Source organism: Meleagris gallopavo, chromosome 4 (genome assembly GCF_000146605.3).
Source record: "Meleagris gallopavo isolate NT-WF06-2002-E0010 breed Aviagen turkey brand Nicholas breeding stock chromosome 4, Turkey_5.1, whole genome shotgun sequence".
Taxonomy (NCBI): domain Eukaryota; kingdom Metazoa; phylum Chordata; class Aves; order Galliformes; family Phasianidae; genus Meleagris; species Meleagris gallopavo.
In genome coordinates, this window is record NC_015014.2 from 4283744 (window position 1) to 4295410 (window position 11667).

The following is an 11667-nucleotide window of genomic DNA, read 5'->3' on the forward strand; positions in this document are numbered from 1 at the left end:
ACCATCACCAGCTGAACAGCAAGCAGTGAAATAAAATATATATATTCTCTAGGTTCTTCATCAGGAATACTGGACAAAGATGTCATTAATTTGATCATTTTCTGTACTGTTGGAAAGAAGGTGACATCCTCAGCAAGAGGTTGGATGGAGACCAAGGTTCTGAAATGCTGTATGTTTTTCTAGTTAAATTACTAGGAGTCCCAGGATCCTAACAGACCTCCTCCATTTTGTGTGCAATTGTAGTAAATGGTGATTGGAGAAAAGGGTCAGGAATGCTTGTTCTTCTTCAGGTATGTGTCAAAAAAACAGTTTAGGATTCCAGCCTGATAACCTTATAGCTGTGTCCGCAAAGTGACTGTTATCATTTTAGAATCTGTGCTACTTCCTACATACAGAAACAATTCTGCTTTTCTTCTGGTGTGGCTATTCTGGTTCATTTGAAATTAACTTTAAGAGTGGTTAGCACCTGAGAAGTATTAACATCATGATTTCTACAGAGATTGTGCCTAGGTTCTTATTGCTCTTAATGCCACAATTTCTGTGGAGGGAGGTACATACTTAATTGAAGCTAAGTAGCTAATTGAAAACACATTTCCTGATTACAAGTGCCCATCAGTACATAGAAATCTTAAGTATGCTGAGTCCAGGACAGAAATTTTATTTTTTACTAATGTTTAAGTATCTTGGCTGTCATAGGATGTAATTTCTCTAAGGATTATGAACTACATTCCCACAGCTCATTTTTCACAACATTGCCCGTGCTAATGCCAAACAGATCCACAAGTCATGTATATATAACAGACTGTGCAGCTGAAGATATTTCCACAGCAGTAGCCAGTCATTCAGGTATCAAATTATTGTGCAATTCCTTTCCAGTGTTCTGTCAAAACACTCATGACACTGGACATTCTTTTCAAAGCTTCACATCATCAGGTGATTAACAATCTTATAGAAATAATACTGATGCCTTCACAGTTGTAAAGACTACATATAACATTCCATTCAGGAACGGCAAGAACCAGAAGATAGGGTTCAAAAATACAATGCAGTGTATTTATTAAGTTTAATCAAATCTTGCTGGATGTGTACTGATGATAACTTTGAATGAAACATCCACCATCTCTAAAACCAAGTCCACCGTTTGCATGTATTTCTCATTCCCAATAAATGTCTGTAAGTTTGATGGAATGAAAGAATCAAAAGTAAATCTAGTTTGGAGTAAATGTAAAATGCTTGTTCATTCATTTGTACCTCAAAGAGAACATTAAGACTATTTAAAAACAAACAGTTGTTGGTAGGAGTAAATTTTCCAATGTTATTCAGATGCCTCTTGAAAGAACCATGTGCTTTAATAAATCATATTTAGCTGCTTGCCCAAGTACATGAAATGGAGATTGAAAGAGGAAAGGAGAAAAACTCTCTCTCCATCTGCTTCCTCCTTTCCTTCTTCTCTTTCCCTCCCTCTCTTTTTTGTACTGCTTCCCTGTATACCAGGATTAGATGTAATGTGATGACAGTAAATACTTGGTTACCAAAGGGAGATTAATTGAAAGGTCAGGTCAGCACAGGAGTACAGCAATATAGAACTTACTCTGTTTACAATACACTGAATATTTCAAGGAAGCTGGAGAAGGAAACAGTACTAAATGTGATAACTTGTCAAAAACCTACCTATGTACTACCGGTTCATCTGTCCTATCTAATACATTACATTTCATGTCTTCCTCACACAATTATATTAACAATTAGATAGTTTTTAAATTTACACTTTGAACCTATTAAAAAATACCGTATGTCTGTGCTGATAAAAAAAAAAAAAAGGGGGGGGGGCTGGGGAACTTCCTTCTGTCTTGTGGATCTTCACTGATGCAATCGTGAGTAATGTGACACAGGGAAAAGGGAGGCTGAGGTCTCCCCATCAGCTGTGCTTGTAATGGTGGACATTCTCGTCAGGTTCCTGTGCATCTTTTTCCCAGGCCATACTATAGCTCTGTTCTGCATTGCTCAAAGGAATGTGCATCAAGCCCATGCATCAGTATGAAGGATGTAAGAAAGTTTGTCTCCCAGAATGAGGAGTGGTTGTGCTTTAACACCTGTGATATATACATTATTGTGTATGTTGTTCCATTGATCATTTGCCTTTGTTGCTGCCTAACTACTTATGCTCTATTTCTAGCCTCTATTTGCCAGTTTCAGCTTCCTTCTATGGAAGGATGATCACTTCATAACTTTATTTCTATAACGTGTCTTTATTTGAGTGCACTGAACTTTTACCAGCTGTCTTCCCCGTTTGCATTGGTTCTCTATGACCAAGTTATCACCTGGTCTTGTAAATAAAATAAATGAAGCTTGATTAGCATTTATCAGACATAATACTCAGCATTTATCAATTTACTCTTGTGAATATGTTTTAAATTTACCAAATTCTTTTTGAAATGGGAGTCCTCAGAACTGAACACACCAATTCCACCAACACCTCCTAAAACTTTTCAAAAGTGTAATGTCCTATGTCTTTTTAAGCTTATGGCATGTAGTTTCCTAAATTATAGCCTGTCACATTGGTTTAGGTAAGCATCTATACTTTATTGTGAAGATATGCACACAGTTCAAGTAGGGATACCCAATCTGGTCTTAGTCTGTGCTGCATACTAGAGACAATGCAACTGTAAAAAGAATCGCTTCGACTTAACCTTATTTATTTACATCTAAAGCCCTGGTGCTGCAGTTTCATGACTTATGCTATTGGAGCTGGATAGCTTGTATTTGGCACTTGCAATCTTGCTTTCCTTTGTATTTTACACTAAGAGAGCTGCATCAAGTACTAGAAATTACCTGTGCAGTAATACAGTGTCTCTAATCACTGTGGATCTGTAATTCAAGGGCAATCAGATGAAGTATTGCAGGATTTTTTTACCTATATCTTAAAATGAGATGAAAGTGGCCATGAAAACTAACAGTAGCTTTAAAAAATCTCAAATCAATCACAAACAAAGGAGCTCTCTAGAAAGAGCTGAATTTTTCACGCAGGGTTTAACAACATCAGTCACTGAGATTAATATAATAATAATTTAATCACTATATGCCTTTTGTGATTACAATAAAAGAACATCCCAGGAATTTGTAGCACCACCTTGTAGTACTACAAATAAATAATTTTTTGCTCTTGTTTTATTTTCTATTTAAGTTGAGTCCTTTCACCTTGTCTCCATTACGTTCCTTATTTTAGCATCCCTTTGCAATATACAAATCTGTTGGGTGTATCTAAAAGGGAAATGTAAGAGCAGCTAGAAAGAAAAAAAGTAAAAGCTGCACAATAGAACATGTCATTAGAAGAAATAGATATTTAGATTTCAAAACCAAATCATGAGTGCAGTGATGACCATTAAGATTAGTTATCTGTGGGAATACTTTTCATGTGTAATACACTGTATTCAGTTCTGATAGAAAATGAAATTAAAATATTTTGTTTTGAGAAAGGTAAATATGTAAATTCTACTAATAGTTTAATTGTAATGAATACACAATATTAAAAAAAAAGTAAAAAGGAATGCAAGTTAACACAGAGTAAGTCTCCACAGTTTTATAATCTTTCTCTCTCCTTTCCATGTTTCTACAAAGAAGTTGGAATTCTGAATTTAACAAAAATAGAAAGTGGGTGTTTTTAAAATATTCTCCTTTTTAGCAAATGGTCAATCTTGGTGACTACAACTTCATAATATTGCTAAGAATGCTTCTAATCATAGAATCATACAGGCATAGAATCACTCAGGTTGGAAAAGACCTTAAAGATCACCAAGTCGAACCACAACCTAACCATCCTACCCTAACTCTAACAGCCCTCTGCTAAATCATGTCCCTGAGCACCACATCCAAACAGTTTTTAAACACATCCAGGGATGGTGACTCAACCCCTCTCTGGGGAGCCTATTCCAGTGAGTCTGATGTTATGCCTTTGAAAATGGAAATACATAGAATGGTATTAATGCCACATACTTCAACTGAAATTACTTCAAATTATACTGACATTTAATTAATTAAAAGTTATTCTTAGAATATGAAATAATTATGTAGTTCAAAAACACTTAATTTATATGGTACTTGAAATAAAATCCACTTTCCCCATCCTTTTGAAATTAAGAAGGTTGAAAGCAGCAAGCATCTCTAAGAAGGATTTAGATATTGATAAATGCTGTATTTTGAGACCAAAAGGTGTGCTTTTTTTTTTTTTTAAATAAAGAACTCAAAAGGATTTAGTTATGTTGATATGTGAACAGTACAGCATTTCATACACTTTCCTTATTGCTCATACCAATTGGAACGAGTCAAAATTTAACTGTCATCACGAAATATTAGGCTGTTAACTCTGAGATGTGAAAAAATCCTCATCTGACTGCATAAACTCTTTGCAATTAAATGATAAAAAATTTTTTAGAAAGGAAGACCTTCAAACTTTGTGCTTAATCCTTAGCAAATATTTGTTGATCATTTCAGATTTTCCTCCCTTTTATTGTGTATGGCATAATCAAGATGAAAAACACTTGGTAAGGGAGTCAATTTTGTTTAAAATGCAGAGTATATATGTAAGATCCTTGTTGAAAAGATTTCTCCTGTGCCACTGTCCGTAGCCTGCCAGCTTACCAAGGAGAGTCACAACTGTTTATTTTTTGTTTTTAGCAGTGAGATAAAGCACTAGTGATTTTTAGAAATGGCACAGAGCTAAAGGACTACTGTTTATCCACTGTTGCTGTATCAACTTTGCTTTCCAATTTCTCTAAGCAATACCTGACAATCTGGAAATAAATAAACAAATCTTCTCACCGCGCTCACCATGTGGTACTGTAATAGTAGCTTCTTTCTCCAAAAAGGACAGATCTATTGGCCCTCACCTCATTCAGCTCTCTCACTATTTTATCTTAGGCTGTTCACAATTGACAACTAGCTAGTTGTAATGCAGATTATGCAGCATCTGAGGAGGATAACAGAAGTAAAAAATAAAGGTGGAAGAGCCCTCACTTTTGTTCAAAAGCCAGCTAGACTTAATGTGCTCACTGTAAATGTCCTTCAATAATCCCGTCAGTGAATAAAGATCATCTCAACTGGTAGCCAAACATAGAGGCTGTATGGAAACTGCTGAGTCACAGCCTGAACCACTGATTGATCACTCAGAGGCAAGCGCTGAGTCAGCAATGGGAGCACAGGTGAAGGCAATTCAGCTGTGTGACCAGAAGGGGTGGAGCCTGGCTGCACCTCTCCACATTTAAGGACTGACTGCCATTGGGGAAGGGTCTCTCTGTGGAGATTCTTTCTCTTGAACTTTTTCCTGCAAGCCTAGGATGCTGGTAAGCTTTTCCATTCATTTCCAATTATCCTTATCCCTTTCCAATGTGATAATCTTTCCAGCTATATGTTCTCTAAAGAGCTGCCTAACTTCTCTGTATTTCTCTGAATACTTGTTGATTATATAGAGACCATGCTTTTAATGATGGGTTGGTTTGTTTGTTTCCTGATTGCTTCAAGAGGCTTAGCACATGGAAGCATGTCCTACAGTACAAAAGGCAACTAGGAGTGGGGGATAATCAAGGAAAGAACTGCCTGGGATGTCAGGGCTGGCCACTGGTGGGGAAAAAAATGAATCAGATGAGAACTGAGTGAAGTATAAGAAACCAAGCACAGGTAAGAATATATACATATCCATATTTGTTCCTTTAAGTCAATTTATCAGAGAACTAAGTATGCTTTGGCCAAATAAATCAGACTTTAATTTTGTGTTTTTGCTGACTGACTTTGCTAGCTGATTCCTAGAATGAAATACAGTTGGCAGGCCCACAAGGTTTGCTGAATTTCATGTCTGTTACTCAGGGGGAGGACAACTGAAGACATAACCAGGGATCAGTCTCATCCCCCAACCGTATCTCCAAAGGAAGTAGACTTTCAGTATGCACGCTCCTCCTAAAAAAGCTGAAAAAGCTCATCACCCAACCTGTGAACTGCACGAGCAGCATGTTGTAGTAAACATGATGAAGCTACTGTGCACGTAATGCTAGCTGTCACCACCTCTTGTCATTCTGTATGGGGGTTGTATTTGGGCACACATTTCTACCTGCAGCTGAGGATATTGCGTGCGGTTTCAGTGCATCATCTATTGGGAACATTTGGGAAGAGTGGAGTTTGCAGTTCCCAAAACAGTCTTGAAAGCAGTTAAAAATAACTGTGAATATGTCACATAAAAGCACTCTGAAGAGTCTGATATTTTTATGAACCTCAATGCATGTTATATACTAAAAATAAACTTGAGAGAAATGACAGCACAAAGTTAAGGGAATATAGATAGCCCATGCAAACATGTACTCTCAAAATGAAGTTATCTTTAGAGTTGTTGTAAGTAATGTTAATTAGTTAGATAATCCATTAGGTCCAAACACTGTGGAAAAACACTTGGAAAACTATTGGTTTAGGATTGAGGATAAGAGATACATAGGAGACCCTTCCCCTTCCTTTTCTCCTTCAACTCTTTATGTAGAAATAAAGGCATTCCAGAAAAAGTGAAGTTTAACTTTTCAAAACTATGCTGAGATGTTATAAGTGTGATATAAGAAAGAGTCATGTATAAAAGAGTAATATAAGAACAACAAATAATTCAAGTAATTTTATATGCCACTTCTCATTTTCTTCCGTGAAAGCTTAATTAAATTAGCACATACTTGTTTCTTATTTTAACAGTGTATAAAATAAAACAAAATAAAAAAGAAAATTTATTATTTTGAAGTTGAATTGACTATGAAATCTTCCTCTACTTAAAATAATTCCATACTTTACGGTTTAATTTTTGTCTGATAATAAAAATAAAACACATTAAAATTTAATAAAGTGACTTTCAATTTATTAACAAAATTTCTGCATGCTATTAGTGTGACTGCAAGTTGATCATAATAATATAAAGGAATTTAATTATATTCTATTATATCCAAATTGTTTTCCTCCTCCAAAAGATGTAATGTACAGTCAGGTCAATTCTACGTCTCAGTTAGGTTTATGTCAGTTGGTATTAGACATGTTTCTACTCTCTTATTGTAGAAAGGTTAAAGTTGCTTAGCTGAATGTTCTATGGATACTTCAAATTGCAGAATTCAGACTCATTTCACTGAGATTAAAAGCGCCCATAAACCCATATAAAGTCAACAAAGGTAATAGAAACCCTGTGACAACAATTCCTTCAGAAGACCTGTACTTTGCATACAAAAAAGCCCTGCCTCTCCACATCTTTTAGCTTGCTTGTATCATTTGGAGCAGCTTACAACTTCTCTCTTAGAGAATTCTGATTTGGCCTGTATTAAATGTACATTAACATCTCAGCTTCCTGCAACAATATAATGGAAACCTTACTAATTATAATAATCAAGGGAAATGAAATACTCTTTCATTCTGTTTTTTAGAATAAGCTCCATTGCCTTGAAGTCTGAAAATGAGAAAAAAAAAAACAGCAAGCACGAAACAACTACAAAAACTGCGTTGTTCTTACTGTACAGATTTCCCAGGAAAAGTCTGTATTAGTTTTAATGAAATAATTCAGCTTGCCTTCTTGCCTGAAAGGAACAATGCAGCATTGTTTTTTTCATACTAAGGGTTCTTGTCTGATTTCACTTGTGTTTGAACATACCTCTGGGGCTTCTGAGAATGGCCAGTGCCTTATTTGATGAAGTAACTGGTGTCTGCACCCAAGACGAAATTTACCTCTAGGCAGAGTCAGCCAAAGGTCACTCTACTGTTTAAATGAAATTAAGAGTTTATTTTGATCTTCTGCAGTGTATTAATCTTGCCTTGGGGAAAAAAAAAGTTCTACACTGCCTCCACATTTCAGACTATGTATGTTTTACTAAAAAAAAAAAAGGTAGGAAAAAGCCTCAAGTGAACACTTTTAAGATTATATTTCAGGATTTTGATTTTCCTTTTTCATATTAAAACAATTGATCAAACTCAATGAAATCAAAACAGTCAAAATACTCCCCTGTCTTGCAAAAACACTATACACCCAGTTCAGCTAAAAACTGAACAGGTCAAAATAGTCATGCGAGTCATATTTGTTAAGATCTAATAGCAGCTGATCCATTGAAAGGATCAGCTCCTGTGCAGAGGCTCCAATGCTAGCAATATAGAAGAATAATGCATACTTGCCTTAATAAAGTTTTAATGACTTCCAATACTATTTACAGAGCCACGATGTAAAACCAAGTATTAGTTTAGTGGCTTGGTCCCAAACCAGCTTGGGAATAATGGCCTGCAAAAGCCATGAGAGATCCCTTACTCTTAGACATGATGGAGCTTTAAATTGTACATCCTTGAACATGAGAAATAATGATGAAGAGGGAAAGATAATGTGAATTTCAGTGGGTGTAAGCAAGCATGGCTATCCTGAGAAGCATTTTGGTGATTTCAAAGATAAATAAGAGAAAATCATGTAGCTTGTCTTTTATGTATTGAAGCATTTGATAGAATGAGCACCTGATGTGTCAGAGTGTTTGACAGCAGCTGAAAACAAGCTGACACTTAAACTAAAAGGCAAAATAATCACCTTATTTTGCTGCGTGAGGTTTTACATGTAGTTTTGTTATGTTGTGGACTGAAAATTCCTGTTTGGTTCTTGTTTGTTTTCTCATTGAAAAACAGAGAGTGGAAAAAAATAGAGTAGAATCAATGCAAAATTGATTCCACAGGCATTCAGTCTTCATAGTCCCATCTCACGTGTTTCCCAGGATTAGAATGTGAAAAGCTACTGAGTGCCACAGGATCATGGCACAGCTCAGGCTGTAAAATATTACAATATTGCATAATAAATACTATAGTTTACCTGTCACACCATTTTTGAAATGATTTCATTTTCGTAAGCAGGAAAACAGTTCTTTTAGTTGGACCAAGATCAGTTCATACTGCAGTAGTTTTCATGACTGGTCCATCCATTTTGTATCTGTGAAGATGGGTGTCCTTGAGAATCATATGGAACTCTGAAGTTGTTTGTTTTTTTCTTCGTTTGTTTGCTGGATATTTCCTGGATATTTTTCTGCCTGAAGTTGTTCCTTGCCATCTATTACTTGATTCTTCAATTGCATCAAGTTTCTCTGCCATGACAGTTGTTGGCATCCTGCTAAGGACGAGTAAGCACTCTTAGTTCTTGAAACAGTATAGGTTTTCACTTAGTTCAGTCCCTAGAACAGGTAGTGCAAAAATGTTTTTGCATCCCATTCTTTCTTCATTCCAGAACCAGGAATTATTGAACCACTGTTTTTAATGTTGTTCAGTCAATAGACTGTGTGTTTTCCTCTTGTACAGCTCAGAATTAAAATAAATATGTAACATATCTATCTATCTATACATATAAATACATGTTTTGGATGTAGTTTTCTTGGGTTTGGAATAACCTTATTTCCTCTTAATTTGTATTTTAATACAAAAAAAAAAAAGGCCTAACTTCATAATTTGCTAAATGAATTTTTAATTATTTATTGCAGGCTTATTGCACAAACTGTCCTGTAGAAAGTCTTATACAGGCAGTAGCTGCAGTACTATTTTACTTCTGATTTTCTGTGAGACCATTCATTCTGCCAGCATCTGTAAGAGACTTTTAAAAAATCATTGTTAGTTACGTTTATTCTTCATGAAGAACACTGGGGAGTAACTGTCGACTCATTACTGAGAATAATACAAATCCACGTGGAATTTTCTCCTTCTGAAACCTGCCAAGATCTAAGCAGAATTTGTTTATAATGAATAGAATTTTTGCCTCTATTAAATTGGTAGATCTCCATAGATTTGTTGGAAGAGCTGCACCATTGTAATAAACTGGAGGACTGGTAGGTTGTTTCTCTGTTTCTTTAACAAACATTTCCCTAGACTTTTTAGACATTACTTGCATTTTCCTAATTTGCTCTGCTTTTTTATAGAAGAACTCTTTTAGTAAAAGAGCCTGTCCAAGTTCCTGCAACTGCAAGGAAAAACACTCATGTTGCCCAATGCAAAAAAATACTTATTCACATGTTAAATTGAACAACACACACATTCACATCTGTAACTGTGAGAAATGTTCTGTGCAAAGCATTAGAAAACTATTTTATGGAAACTGTTTCCTTCTTTAGGAAAAAAGAATATATATATATCAGTGGTGTTACTGTTTCTTGTATCCTTTATAACTCCAGTGAGGAATGCACAAAAGAAAAGAGATTAAAAAATTTTAATGGTAAAATTATTATATTATTATTTACACAAACTCCTTTCTCACAGCACTGCTTGGCATTCAGTTATCTAAAGTTATAGACGTAAATACTGTTTATACTTCAGTATGAGAACACATCAATGACATTTGTGTTCTGAAAAATGTTCTAGTTATTAAACTCTTCTGCAGAATGTATAGAGAAGTAATATATGTGGGTTGTTCTGAAAGTGTGGGCTCCTGTTTATTTCCGTGGAAGCTGCGACAGATACACTGAGCATAATAGCACTATTTTTGATAAAGTAACTTCTCGGCTAGAAAACAGAATTTTTCAACATAGTCACCACCATTAGCTGTGCATTTTCACCAGTAATAGACAAAAGCCTGCATGCAGTGCTTGTAAGTATCTGCACCAACAGAGATGTACTGCTGTTGCTGTCACCACCCACCACCTCACTGTGCTCACATCCGCTGTTTGGTCTCCATTAACATTCAGCAAGTGCTGATGAATATCAGTGGGTATCATTTTTTCTTGCATGGAGGAATTCAGTGACGCACCTTTGCTTCATACGTATTTCCATGTCAGATGTCATTTTGTGAGCCTGCCCCTCTGCTGCCATCTGTCTCACAACAACCACATGTACCAGAATGTTGGGAAGGTTCAATCTCTACAGCCATACCACCAACATTTACATCTGATATCATAGGCCAAGATAATAAAATAGGAGGCACTACTTTTGGAGCAGCCCTTTTATTTCTATTTCCTGCAGAAAGATTTCCCTGCACCTGAAGTCTCTCTATTTGGTACTGAGAATTGCACGTTCATTTTTGTACTACATCTTTGCATCTCAAAACCAAAAAGCTCGGTCAGTGCTTCACTCAATTGCACTTCTTTAAGCTGTTGCCAGTCATCTTCAATGTATTTTCTATTTTAAAAGAAAGCATTCTATTCTGACATCCCAGTTTTTTGGGCAGTGAGGGTGGAGGGTTGACAGTCTTTGTCTGAATGTGCATCTGCCTCCTGGGAGCAGTCTAAGGTTATGTCTATTGAGTGATACACCAAGCTGTGTTGCCTCCATCCACAATGAACAAACATGGTAGCTGGGCACATTCAGCTTGGTCATTTAGCAGCTTTGAACTTGAGTGTGTTGGTAGTTGAAAGGGGAGTCATCATTTAAACCTCAGCTATATAAGAAGAAAAAAATAATAACACCTGTGATGCTTCCTTACCCAATTAAATGCCAAACTGCAGAAGAATTGCATTTGAAATTCAGCTAGGAACATGCAAAATATTTGCCCCAACAAGTAACTTCAGCAAAACAATTGACGTATTTCCTTACAAATCAAAATCTGATTTATTACCTGTAAGCGTAGAGGACTAGTAATATCATTTAAGCAACAAGATATCTGTGATCCATGATTGGTGAAGTGGTCCCAAGCTGAAAAACACTGCTTTGGATTACTGT

General features: G+C 35.9%; 1 long non-coding RNA gene across 1 annotated transcript; it reads left to right on the plus strand.

Annotated features, from left to right (window-relative positions):
- The first annotated feature begins 5287 nt into the window (after positions 1-5287).
- Positions 5288-6712, plus strand: LOC109367498. Its single transcript, XR_002114674.1, has 3 exons — positions 5288-5339; positions 5518-5673; positions 5860-6712. It is a non-coding gene; the product is annotated as an uncharacterized LOC109367498 (long non-coding RNA).
- Positions 6713-11667: the final 4955 nt, after the last annotated feature.